We start from the raw sequence: 14,049 nt of genomic DNA, 5'->3' as shown, positions 1-14,049 counted from the left end.
CCTCAAAATTTTGAAACGTAATGTGTGGAACAAAATGTATTTCCTTAAATTAAATAGAATGCTTGTTACAGATAATTTTACCTCATAACATAAAACTACAAAATATACAGTTTTAGACAGCAGAATGCAAACTATTTTTTTTCTTTTAAAATTATAGGAAAAATGTATAGCAGAAATCAGAATAATAGAATTGCAAGGCTGTGATGGAACTCCAGCTAGCTATAAATATCAAGGACAATAAAAAGTCCTTTTTCAGATATGTGGGGAGGTGGAGGAAAAGCAAGGGCAACATTGGACCCCTGCTAAACCAGATGTGGCAACTGACAACTGATGAGCAGAAAAAAGCGAACTTGCTAAATGAGTACTTTGCATCAGATTTTCACGAGTTCTATGGGACACCCCTGCCCACTGTGGGTCAGGGAGGTCCTGGTGAGGGAGATTCCTTGCCCTTCCTCAAAGCTGACCTCGTGAAGGAGCTTCTTGACAGGCTGGATACCTTCAAGTCAGCCGGCCCTGATGGATTACACCCAAGGGTACTCAGGGAGCTGGCGAGCATCATAGCTCAGTCCCTGGCATAGATTTTTGAGAGCTCTTGGTACTCTGGTGAAGTGCCCAAAGATTGGAAGAGGGCCAATGTCATACCTATCTTCAAGAAAGGGATGAAAGTAGATCTGCCAAACTACAGGCCCATCAGCCTGACCTCTATCCCAGGGAAGGTCTTGGAAAAGATTATCAAAGAGGCCATCCTTAACAGACTAGCTGAAGGCAATATCCTGAGGGATACCAGCATGGGTTTGTTGCAGGTAGGTCTTGCTTGACCAATCTCATTTCCTTTTATGACCAGGTGACCTATCACCTGGACAAGAGGGAAGAGATCGACGTTGTATATTTTGACTTTAAAAAAGCCTTTGATTTGGTATCCCATAATCACCTCTTAGCTAAATTGGTTAACTGCAGCCTTCACCTCACCACAATCCACTGACTGGGGAATTGGCTCTGCGGTAGGACCCAGAGGGTGGTGGTTGATGGGAGCCAATTGTCTTGGTGTGCAGTCACCAGTGGGGGTCCCTCAAGGCTCTGTCCTAGGACCTATACTATTTAACGTCTTCATCAGTGACATGGACATTGGTGTCAGAAGCAGACTGGTCAAGTTTGCCAATGACACCAAACTCTGGGGTAAAGCTTCCGCACCTGAGGACAGGAGGGTGATCCAGGCAGATCTAGACAGGCTCATGAAATGGGCGGATGAAAACCTGATGGTGTTCAACACTAAAAAATGGAAGATTCTCCACCTTGGGAGGAAAAACCTGCAGCATGCTTATAGGCTCGGCAGTGCTACGCTGTGTTAGCACCACAGATGAAAGGGACTTGGGAGTCATGATTGATCACAAGATGAACATAATCCTTCAATGTGATGCTGTGGCTAGTAAAGTGAGCAAAATGCTGGCTTGCATCCATAGATGCATCTCAAGAAAATCCTGGGACATCATTCTCCCCTTTTACTAGGCGTTGGTGTGGCCACAGCTGGAGTACTACATCCAGTTTTGGCCTCCACAATTCAAAAAGGATGTGAAGAAGCTTGAGTGAGTGCAGAGGAGAGCCAAGCACATGATCAGAGGTCAGGAAAACAGACCTTATGATGAGAGGCTGAGAGCCAAGGGACTCTTCAACCTGGAAACACGCGGGCTCAGCGATGATCTGGTGGCCACCTATAAGTTTATCAGGGATGCTCATCAAGATCTGGGAGCACATCTGTTCACCAGAGCGACCCAGTTGTTCTTGTGGCCCTTCTCTGGACCCTTTCAAGATTGTTCACATCTTTTTTGAACTGCAGTGCCCAGAACTGGACACTGGACCCCAGCTGGGGTCACACCAATACCGAGTAGATAGGAAGTATCACTTCCTTAGCCCTGCTTGCGATGCATTGGCTAATGCATACCAGTATGCTATTAGCTCTGTTGACTACAGCATCACACTGGCAGTTCTTGTTGATCCTGTGATCAGCCATAAGCCCTTTCAGCCATCATGCTGGCCAGGACATCTCCTCCTAACCTATATTAATGTCACTGGTTACTTCTCCCCAGATGAAGCTCTTTTCATTTATTCTTATTGAACTGCATCTGGTTCTGCTCTGCCCACCTTTCCAGCTTATTCAGGTCTGCTTGGATCCACATCCTATCCCCTAGCATGACTGCTTTGCCTCACAACTTAGTATCATGTGCAAACTTGGCCAGCGTGCTTTCCACATCCTCATCTAAATCATTGATAAAGATGTTGAACAGCACAGGACCAAGAACCAAACCCTGTGGGACATGCCTGGCCACTTCCTGCCAAGATGATGCAGACCCATACACTAACACTTTCTGGCTTTGACCCCTTAGCCAGGTCCCAACGCACCTGACCATGGACTTTGACAGCCCACAATCCCCCAATTTTTTATAATAGCATCATGGAAGTCCATATAAGGCCATTTAAAAATCTAAGTATATAACATCAACCATGTATTCCACATCTAAGTGGTTCATTGCTTTGGGGTTGTCAACTGTGTACCCCTGGGGGTTACGCAGGGGTGGGCAGAGATGGAGCCCACCCCACCTTACAGGAGCAGGGCTGGGACCAGGTGAGAGCAGGGTTGCACAGATGCTGTGCTGCCACTGCTCCTCCACTCATCATGTCTCCACTCCATGTCCTGCGGCTCGCCACCTCCTCTCCCCTCACTCCATATCTGGCTGCTTGGCACCCCATTATCAAGGACAAACTGACTGGTCTATAGTTTTCCAGATCCTCCATCCTTCCATTCTTAATCATTGGCACCACATTGGCCTTTTTCTATTCTTCGGGGACCCATCCTGAACACCACGTTTTCAAATACCTTTACCAATGGTCCTGCAATGGCTCCAACTGATTCCTTCAGCACTCTTGGATGTAGTCCATCTGATTCTGCCAACCTGAAGACATTCAGCTGCTCTAAGTGCTCCCTCACCAGTTCAACACTGGCGATTGCTGCTGCCCCCTGCATCCATCCAGTGCAACAAAGCAGGCATCCACCATTTGCATTCAGGAACACCAACGCAGAGTATTCATTAAAGAGATCAGTTTTCTCCTAACTGCCCTTTATCAGCTGTCCCAACACATTCTACAAGGGCCCCACATTTCCCTTGGTCTTCCTCCTTCTCCCTACATACCTAAAGAAGGAGTACTTATTGTCCTTGATTTCACTTATTAACCTGATATCAGTCACCACCCTTGCCTTCCTTATCCTCTCCCTACGAATATGGGCTATATTTGTGTATTCCTCCTTGGTAAGTACCCCTTGTTTCCACTTGTCTGTAAGCATCCTTTTTTTTTAAAGCATTCCTTGACTCTGGTAAACCAAGAGGGTTTCCTGTACCCTTTACTACCTTTCCTACATACAGTAATAAACCTTTTCTGCACTCTGAGGATCGCTCCTTTGAGGAATGACCACCCTTCCTGAACTCCCTTCCCCTCCAGTCCGTCTTCCCATAGGGTCTCTCTCACTATTTTCCTAAGCTCATTGAAGTCAGCCTTCCTAAAGTCAAGTACCTTTGCCCTACTGACAGACTTCCCTGTCCTATGATGGATAGTGAATTCTATCATCTCATGATCACTGTCTCCCCGATTACCCTCAATACTCAGATCTCCCACTAGGTTGTCCCCTTTGGAAGAACCAAATCCAACAAAGCATTCCCCCTGGTCAGACTGTTTACCTCCTCTACTAAATAAAGTGCTTCCACGCAGGTCAAAAACCTACATGACCAGTCAGATCTAGCTGAGTGTTCCTCCCAGCAGATGTCAGGGTAATTGAGGTCATCCATGACAAACATTTCCCTTGAGTGTGCAGCCTCCATCAGTTCCCTGGAAAATTCCAGATCCAGCTCTTCCTCTTGGTAAAAAATTTGCTTTACATATATAATCATTATTCAGTAAATAATTTTAAGAAAGCATACCTTTGCCTATTAATTATAATTCTGAGATGTTTGCAAAGAGATTAGTTGACCCATTTGCAAAGAAAACTTAAACTATAGACTTCATTTTTTTCAAGCAAATTTAGGTTTCAACTAAATACTTCATATTTAAAATATATTTAAATAGAGATTAGTGGCAGTCTGGAGTAGATGCCTACTATCAAGTCCCTTTCTCCTTGTCCCACCTGTATTTTGATCCATAGGGTCTCAAGTTGCCCTTCTCTCAAAGAAGTTTGGGTTGCTGATGAAGCATACCATCCCTTTACATAAATATGTTTTCCTGAACTGTGGCCGTGCTGAACTTATAGAGGACAAATAACTAACATGCAGGACTAAGTCTCTCATTATGGGGGAAATTCCTGCACTGGATATTTCAGTACATAAGAATATCTTTACACATGCTCCAGGTTGTGTGTGTGTGGAGGTGGGGGTGGGAGGTGCACGGGGGAGCAGCTTTAATTAGACCAGCTCACATGTATTCAGCATCCTGCACTTCAAAAAAGTGGTGGGGGCACTTTAACCAAAGTTCATTCAATGAACTTTAGCTAAAGTTCCCCTGCTGCCATTTTGAAGTGTGGGGATGCTGAACACATGTGGCACCGAGGCTGCTGGAGCATGCTAATTAGCACACTCCAGCAGACTCAATTAATCGAGTGTGTTCCCATATGTGCTAATTAGCATATATCAGACCAGATATCTGGCACGTGCATAGGTGCCCAAGATGTGCAAACAAATTTTCAAATGACCTGACACCATTTATGCAGCTAACTCTGAGCCACATAAACCTGAGTTGGATTTTGCCATATGCAGGCATTCACATGGGCAGTCAAGGGTAAGTCAGGGGGGTTAAAAAGTCAGAGGGGGAGCTCACAGGTTTGTTGTGGGGATGGGGAGTTTTCAGGTTCATGGAGGGGCCTGATGGCTCTGCAGAGGGGAAGGGGACTGCCCCATCTGATGCTCTGCTGGTTGGGAGGAGGTCAGGGTAGCAGGGGAAGGTGTTAAAACAACATACCCTTGCGGCTGTGGAGAGTTATTGGGTTTTCCCAGCTCTGGGGATTTTCTGGGGATATGTGCAGTCATTTGTTAGGCCAGGTTAATTCATTTTAGTCAGATTAACCCATGCCAATCTATAGTCAGTTCTCACTGGATGAGAACTAATTTCAGGTTGGTAGTGCCATTTTTAGGGTGACTTAAGCCCTGTGAATGCCTGCAGAATCAGCTATTTAGAGCCTAAAGGTGGTTATAGTGATTTAAATGTAACATCTGTATTTACCCTGATTGTGCTAAATGTAAATGGAGCTGCCATAAATAGTGTTTGTTTAATTGAAATGCATTGCAATATCCTAGTTTATCACTAAGTGAATCTCCAGAGCACAGTGTTCGTAGATAGCTACCATTTTGAAAGGAATCTCTCACATATGATTCATATGTATAGATTGCTCCTGTTTGGAGCATTACACAAAGACTAATGTCAGTTCAGAAATGATCCCTTAGTAGTATAGATATTGAACATGTAATAAAGCATTACACCTATTCTTTACATACCAAGATTATAATATCATTTAAAAAGATAACATCAACCATACAGTTACTGAATTTTGTGAAAAGAAATCTGTCAGAGAGATTAAAAAAATAACTCTGGTATGTTTTTATGGTAGGTAAACAGATTCAGATGAAAACATTTATATTATTAGTATTCCTTTCCCATGTGAAGAAAGAAAGGCCAGGTTATGTCATTGCCCCTATTTGTCTATGCTTTTATGGAAATTTCTCTGCTTTTTTTGGCAATACTTTATGCTATTCCACAACTGAAGTCTTTATGATTTTTTTAACATTGATTTTTCTCTTTCATTTTCTTTTGCTGTGATAAAGGAAGAACTGTTTTTATTTAGGGAAGAACACTGTTAATAAATTCCATGGTGTGTACTTGTAGAAATAACATGGTATGTTGATCTGGATAAGTAAAATAAACCCTAAAACCCAACAAAGCCAAGTGCAGGAAAGAGGGTATGATTTTAGCTTAAACTGCAATGGAATAATAGGTGGTATGGATATGTGTATTGTTTATGGCACATAATTTGGAACCAAAGAGGAGGTCTACTTGAAAAGAATGCTAGCAAAAAATTGCAAGGGGACAAATGAGTGAAGGGAGGAAGCAAGATGAAATTCAATACTGATTTATTTGTTTAGCGTTCAAAGGAAACACAAAATACAAGCAAAAACTTCAGATGACTATTGATTTTATGGAAACAAACCATGATGAATATTTGGATCTATGAATTAAAATTATGTTCACCATTTCAAAGGAAAATATTACTCTTCTAGTTTGAAATGGGGGAATAACACTTGTTATAAAATTGCAAGACCAATTCTGGTCCTATTGGAGTCAGTGAGACCTATTATTTGTATGTAAAAGTGGTGTAAAATAAAGACATATACATTTTTCTAAAAAAGTTACTGTTCTGAGAAGTTTGTCATCTTTGTTAAACATGACATAGGGACCTGGTATTTTGCAATGGCAATAAATAGATACAGGGAGAGAACATAAGATTATGATGTTTTTGTTACGTGCATACAGTACCTAATACATATGTCAAATGCTTTAAAAACATTACATTCTGTAGAAATTGAGGCATTTGTGTTATATTTTTAAAAATTGACTGAAAGAAGTAAGTATAAGTACTGAAGGTGCAAAGAGCCTGGCATAGGAGAAGAGGAAAGTCATTCCAGGTAAAGAAAGCTATGTGGGAGAATAGTGGAGCTGGTAGAACACATATCATGTCTGGTGCTTTTGAGTCCATGGGCTGAAAACTCAGCCCTTGCGGTAAGGGCTACCTTTGGCGCAAGTCCAGAGTGATCCTTGAACTCACAGCCTTGGGGCTATATTATACTATGCTACAGGGTATAAATTGTGCCCACCTTTCTACATCCAAGATGCATAAACAGCCAGATCTCTTCTAGTTTACCAAACAATGGTATGGCTCCAAGTTACAGAAAATTTCCCTTAACCTCATTTGTTATGTATTGTACTCTGTAGTTTACAGCATTTTGTTAAGAATCGTTAGCATAATGTAACCTATGCAACCAGATGCAGAGCATTTACAAATAACTATAATAATGATAATCCCTGGCTGAAGTTAACATCAATCTCAATAGACATATTCAATATTTGGGTAGAGTGGCCATGATTTGTGAGCTAGCATTGCCCCAGTTTTGGCCTGTGCTGTAAACCATAATCAGAAGGTGCCTCCTTCCTGAAGATAAGCAATTCATTATTTATACAAATGTGTAACATGTTGATATTTTTCTCCCTTTCAGTCCGTCATCCAACTTTTTATGGTGAGGAAGGGATAAGCCTGCACTACACAGAGATCTACTGTTTCACATTGTTTTGAATTATGTGTGTAGGTGGCATGCACTGCAAAAGGCTGTCAGTTGAAAGATGAACTGTATTCATTTCCTTCAGGATTTCAGGTTTACCTGAACCAATAACCCAGAGATACAAGGCCACTGATCTTCAATTCACCATGTGATCAGTAGTTATGAATGTGTCTACTTCAATGCTTTCTGATATCATAATGAATTCTATAATCCCCTGGAGTTTCTTGAAAACACAGAAGAATAAAACTCTCTTCAACATATTATTATATAGGAATAGCTACAAGTAGCAATGAAGTTTTGACACAGTAAATTATACAAAATTCCTGTGTTGTGGCCACAAAAAGCAGAAAATATAATTAAAAAATGCTCAGTCACATTTATTGTTTTGATCAAAATATCTTTTATTTTACAATAAAAACTGCCTGAACCCTTTAAAAATATATATACTTTATGACATAAGCACTACAGTAAAGACAGATGAAGAAGGGAGTTAAAAAGTATAACATACAAAGGTAGAAAGGGTGTTTTAATAGATGGGAATCTGGATTTGGACTAAAGAAATCTAGGATTAATTGTTTAACACACAGGGTGCATCTACACATGCAATTAATGCAAAGCAATAAACTCTGGTGCATATTGCACTGGAGTTTACACATGTGCCTGAGACTGCAGCACGTTGAGCTAGGTCGAAGCAGCCTTGCGCTAGCAGGGGGTCCAGGAGGTCAGCCTGCCAGCCTGGGGCTGTTCTGACCCAGCTCAACATGCTGCAGAGGGGCTGTACAAATAATCTTGGGGCACAAGACTGCTACAGTGTATGAGAGGGAAAAGAACGGGGCAAAAGGAAATCCATGGGAAACTCAAATGAGAGACACTCACCCCAGGTGCAGCAGAAAGCAGAGTAGGGAGTATGCTGCCATGTTTCTGAGTGTGTACTCTCTTCAGGCTGGTGGAAGGAAGGCATGGGAGGGTATTTCTGGGCCAAAGAGGAGGGCCAGTCAAGAGAAGACCATGGCTGGTGGACTGGAGCGATGCTGCAAGTCTCCCTTGCTGACAGTGACCCATGGCCAGCAGCAGGAGAGGGAAGCAGATTCTTTAGTCAGGGTTGCTGGAGGACTACAAACTAATAAGCTTCTGAACTCATCAAGCCAGGAATCACTTGAAGATGACTGGGTGAGGATGAGAGAAGCAGAATCACTGAGAAGTGGTCCATGAGTTTCCAGGGGCACAGCCACCCCATTGCTTCTTTTATGTTGTTTTTCTTTTCTGTTGCTTTTGAGATTGTGCTTCCCTTTCCTGGTGCCGGATAAAGCAGTTGGAGGGGGAGAACTCCCCTCCTGGAAGGTGCTCAGAGATCCTGACCCTGACGAACCAAGCCAGGGGACGAACCTGGCATAATGGTTTTCATTTTGTTTGATGAGAAGAATCATCCTTAAAAGGGCTGACCCAAATTAATTGACCCAGGAATTAATACCTGGGTGGTATAGATTTCATTGGGTTTTGATTATTTATTTAGTTATTTGATCAGGATTTTTAAAGGACTGAGATGGGCAGATTAACCCAGGAACAGGAGACGTCTTAAGTTTAATTATTTTTTTTCTGTGATTATCTGATCATCCAGTCCTTAAGGGACTGGCCTGGACTGATTGATTAACTCAGAAACAATGAATCTAAGGTCGGGCGTTAGATGGACCAGTCCTACTTGATGGACCTATGAATCAAGGAGTGATTTTTTTAAAATGGTCTCAGGGAGCCCAAGTGAATGGACCTAAGCTCCTAGGCCTTTGTTTGGTACACCAGCATTTAGCAGCCAGCATCAGGGTAATACAAGATCTGGGCCCTGAAGTGTGTCATCCAGGAAGTAGTTAGGAAGTATTTAGGGTGGCATGTGAGGGGAGGTGGTGCTCCATGAAGAAAAGCCTCCAAGAGGACCCACCAGGATCCCCACCAATGCATTCATCCAGGTCCCAGTAGTTAAAGAACATCAAGATGTGGAAGGTAAGAAAAGAACATTGGAGATTGGTGGTGGTGGTACTGTCTGCTGCACTAATGGCTTACTCTGGTAAGATGTTGTGCAGGCAAGGGCCACGGCCAAAGAGCACCTAACCCCAACAATTTGGTATGGTCAGGAATATTGATGATGGGTCAGTCCAGGAGGAAGCCATGGATCTCCAGTGAGTAGCAATGATAGGGGCTTAGGTCCTACAGCAGGTGTTGAATTCGATAGGCCAGCTTCTGCAATAGCAACAACAGTAGATGGCTTGGCAGATATTGTTAGAGGAAAAGTTAGTCCAACAACAAGAATGGGTCCATTGGAGTTTGACAGAGTTTAAAATGCCAAAGATGATGTGGGACAATGACCCTGAATCATTCCTCAAGACAGTCAAACAGGCTGCAGTATCATTGGGATTGGATAAGACAAGATGGATAACCAATTAGGAGTTTTATTCATTGGCCGAGCTCAGACAGCGTACTGCTCAATGTCAAGTGTTCATGTGCAGACTTACCCTATCCAAAGTTCCTGGGGAGAGACTGGATAGAGATATGACAGCTTGGATGTAGGGTTGCTCAGAGATTAATGGGAGGAGTGACTGGAGGAGGAGGCAGAAGACATCCTTGATGTAGAGGGATTGCCAGCAGCTCCTAAGTTAGGGAAGGCCGAAGAGAGGAGGAAGTCTTTCAGGCTGTAGTTGAGGCAGAATTGGCACATAGGGATCACCAGGTAATCCATCCTGACCTCTGTGATCAGCTGCCCTGGTGTGAAATTAGAAAGAGACTTCTTTATATGCATAAACATGGAAGAGGGGGAAGGAGGCATAGACAGGCTCCTCCCAGCCTGTTTACACCTTTATAGGTGTAAACAGGCTGGGAGGAGCAGTCAGTCAAATCTAACCGTTCATGTAGATTTTTAACATGCATGCGGGACCTTCACCTAATGCAGAAGGTATACGGTCCCAGTAAGGGGAATGCCTTACTGGACCTGATGTTGGTTACGGGGGAGGACCTGATAGGTGATCTGCAGATCCATGATCATCTTGGGGACAGTGTCCATCAATTAATCGAATTCACCATACAGTGTAGGGTGGATAAGATAACTAGTAGGATGGAAGTGATTGACTTTAGGAAGGCTAACTTCAGTATGCTTAGGAGTCTAGTCAATGACACACTGCAGGAGAAGAGTATTGGAGAGACAGGAGTCCAGGAAGGTTGGTTGTTCCTAAAGGAAGCAATCCTTTGGGCACAGAGAGAGACTTTCCCAGTATGAGGGGAAAGGGGGAAGGAGCCAAAAAACTTCCTTGGCTAAACAGGGAAATCCAGGGGAGGTTAAGGACAAAAAAGAAGGCATATAGGCAGTGGAAGCAGGGGGAAACTACCAAGGAAGAATATACCCACTTGGCCCACACTTGCAGGGAGGCAGTTAGAAAGTCCAAAGCTAAGGGAACACAAATTAAAGACAACAAAAAGTATTTTTTTAGGTATGTAGGGAGTAGAAGGAAGGTGCAGGGCAGCATAGGACCCTTACTGAACAAGGAGGAGCAATTAGTGACCGAGAAGGGGGACAAGGGTGAGCTATTCAAGGATTTTTTTGCCTCAGTGTTCCTGAACAGGGCTCAAGATAGGTCTCCTAATGGGTTCTTAGATGGGCATCAGAGGGACACCAGCCTACCAACCGTCAATGCTGACTTGGTGCAGAGTCACATGGATGGACTGGATGTGTTCAAGACAGCAGGCCCGGATGAGCGGCATCTGAGGGTACTGAAGGAATTGGCTAGTGTCATAGCAGAACCACTGGCATGGCTGTTTGAGTGCTTGTGGCACTTGGGTCAGGTCCCGGAGGACTGGGAAGGGCCAATGTGGTCCCTATTTCAAGAAGGGGAGGAAGGAGGAGCTGAGTAATTATAGGCCAGTCAGTCTCACCTCCATCCTTGGAAAGGTCTTCGAAAAGATTATGAAGGATCATACGAGGCTTGACCAAAAATTTCTAAGGCTTGATGTTCAGGGTATTGTTCATCAGGAATTTGTACCAAGTGGTCAAACAATCAATCAGGCCTTTTATAAAGAGGTTTTCATTCAATTGAGGGATAAAGTTAGAAGAAACTGCTGTGAGCTGTGTGAAAATGGTAGATGGCTTCTGCACCATGACAATGCTCCTTCACACACTGCTGTCTCCATTCAAGAATTTTTGGCTGAAAAAAATGTTCCTGTGATAACGCACCCTCCGTATTCACCTGACCTTGCCCCATGTGATTTTTTTATGTTCCCAGTAATCAAAATGAAGCTGAAAGGAAGGAGATTTGATGACATTCCAACCATCCATAAGAACGTGAAAGCAGAACTCAAAAAACTCACAGTTGAAGACTTCCAGCATTGCTTCCAAAAGTAGCAGGAACGCTGGGACAAGTGCATATCATCTGGGGGAGATTACTTTGAAGGGGACAACTCATAAAAATGTTGTTTGTACACTATTTTTTAAAATAAAGGCTAAGTCTGAGAACTATTTGATCACCCCCGATATTTGTGGGAGTCCAACAGAAAAAATAATGCAGCAGGGAAACCAGCTTTGATTTGTAGCAGGTAGATCATGCCTGGCCTATCTGGTTTTGTTTTATGACAGGGTCACAAAATACTTAGATGCAGGAGTAGAGGTGGATGTCATTTTCTTGGACTTTAGCAAGGTCTTGGATACAGTATCTTATCCGAGTCTCATAATAAAGAGGCTGTGACATAGATGTTTGCACGGTCCAGTGGGTGGCAAATTGGCTTTGTGGTCACACCTAGAGAGTGATAGTAGATGGGTCAGTATTGACCTGGAAGGATGTGGGTAGTGGGGTCCCTCAGGGTTCGGTCCTTGAACCTGAGCTCTTCAATAACTTTATCAGTGACCTGGATGTGGGTGTGAAGTGCACTCCATCCAAGTTTGTGGATGATACTAAATTGTGGAGTGAAGTGTACACTATAGAGGGTAGGGAACAATTGCAGGCAGACCTGGACAGGTTAGAAAAGTGGGCAGTACACAATAGGATGCAGTACAACAAAGACAAGTGCAGAGTGCTGCACCTAGGGCACAAAAATATCCAGCACACCTACTGGCTGGGAAGTGACCCTCTCAGCAGCACAGAAGTGGAAGGGGATCTCTGAGTCATAGTGGACTCCAAGATGAACATGAGTAGTCAGTGACAAAATCATCAGCAAAGCTAACTGCACTTTATCATGAATCAGCCAATGCATGACAAATAGATCCAAGGACGTGATACATCCCCTCCATGCAGCATTGGTTAGACCGCAGTTCTAGTTCTGTGTCCAGTTTTGGGCGCTGTACTTCAAGAAGGATGTTGATAGACTTGAGAGGGTCCAGAGGAGGGCCATTCGTATGATTAGGGGCTTACAGGACAAGCCCTATGAGGACAGACTGAGGAACCTGGACCTCTTCAGTCTCTGTAAGAGAAAGCTGAGAGGTGATCTTGTGGGCCACCTACAAATTCATTAGGGGGACACAGCAAGGGATCGGAGATGCTCTGTTCGCCAGGGCACCTCTTGGGGTAGCAAGGAACAATGGTCACAAACTGACAGAGAGCAGATTTAGGCTAGATATCAGGAAAAAACTTCTTCATGCTAAGGGTGGCCAGAATTTGGAATGGGCTTCCAAGGGAGGTGGTGCTCTCCCCTACCCTGAGGTTCTTTAAGAGAAGGCTGGATAGGCATCTGGTTGGAGTCATCTGACCCCAGCACTCTTTTCTGCCTAGTTAGGGGGTCAGACTCGATGATCTTTTGGGGTCCCTCCCAATCCTAACATCTATAAACGTCTGAGAAGAGGTAACCCGGATAATGGTGCTTCAACCTTTTAGGATCCCTTTGTTGCAACTGACCCACAAAAACCTTTTGGGAGGTCAGTTGGGTAGGGTGAAGACTGAGGCTCACCTCCCCCACTGGTATTTTTGACCTCATATATGAGAGGAAATAGACCAATTTTGTGTGACCTGTGCTGTGTGCCAAACCCCCTAAGGTGTAAATCCCCCTTCCCACAAGGCTCCATTATAGGTGATGCCAATAAGCACTGATCCTTTCTCATGCACCTCGCTAGACATAGTTGGTCCTCTGCCAAAGAGTTCCTCAGGGTAGCAGTTTTTACTTGTTATGATAGACCATAGTACCCCAGCACCCTGGAACCATACGTCTTAGAACAGTTACTGAGCCAAAAATAGCAGAAGGGCTTATGAAGTGGATCACAAAGGTGGGAATTCCTTGAGAGAGAGTCACAGACCAGGGGTCCTATTTTATGTCCCATGTCCTAAGGAGCATGTGCCAAGTTTTAAAGATCAGGCACTTGAGGACCTTGGTTTATCAACCCCAGACTAACGGGTAGGGTGAATGCTTTAAAGGTAGGTTAAAGAATATCCTCTGCCGTTGTCCTCAAGAGGGTTCTCGGAGATGGGATCTCTTAGTGGTGTCATTATTCTTCACAGTTAGGGAAGCCCCTCAGTCATCTTTGCGGTATATCCCCTTTGAGGTGGTGTAAGGGCACTGCTCCCTTAGTTTATTGGTTCAGGAGGGATTGGATGATGAAGAAGAGCTCAGTAAGGAGACCTCCCATTACATGAATTCCGTGAGGCCAAGGTTGCAGGCTGCCCAGAGCAACCTCGAGCAAGTGCAAAATAAACAGAAGGAGTACTGTGATAGGAACCCC

General features: G+C 43.8%; 1 long non-coding RNA gene across 1 annotated transcript in view; it reads left to right on the top strand.

Annotated features, from left to right (window-relative positions):
* Positions 1 to 11,788, top strand: part of LOC149868347 (uncharacterized) — a 127,914-nt gene extending 116,126 nt beyond the window's left edge. Inside the window, exon 4 of the long non-coding RNA XR_016440976.1 lies at positions 11,630 to 11,788. This is a non-coding gene — a long non-coding RNA (uncharacterized LOC149868347). The remainder of the gene's footprint in view (positions 1 to 11,629) is intronic.
* The last annotated feature ends 2,261 nt before the right edge of the window (positions 11,789 to 14,049 follow it).

Source organism: Crocodylus siamensis, chromosome 3 (assembly GCF_052110815.1).
Source record: "Crocodylus siamensis isolate JL-2025a chromosome 3, ASM5211081v1, whole genome shotgun sequence".
Lineage (NCBI taxonomy): Eukaryota > Metazoa > Chordata > Crocodylia > Crocodylidae > Crocodylus > Crocodylus siamensis.
Note: the sequence above shows the minus strand (reverse complement) of the source record. Positions and strands in the feature narration are given on the sequence as shown.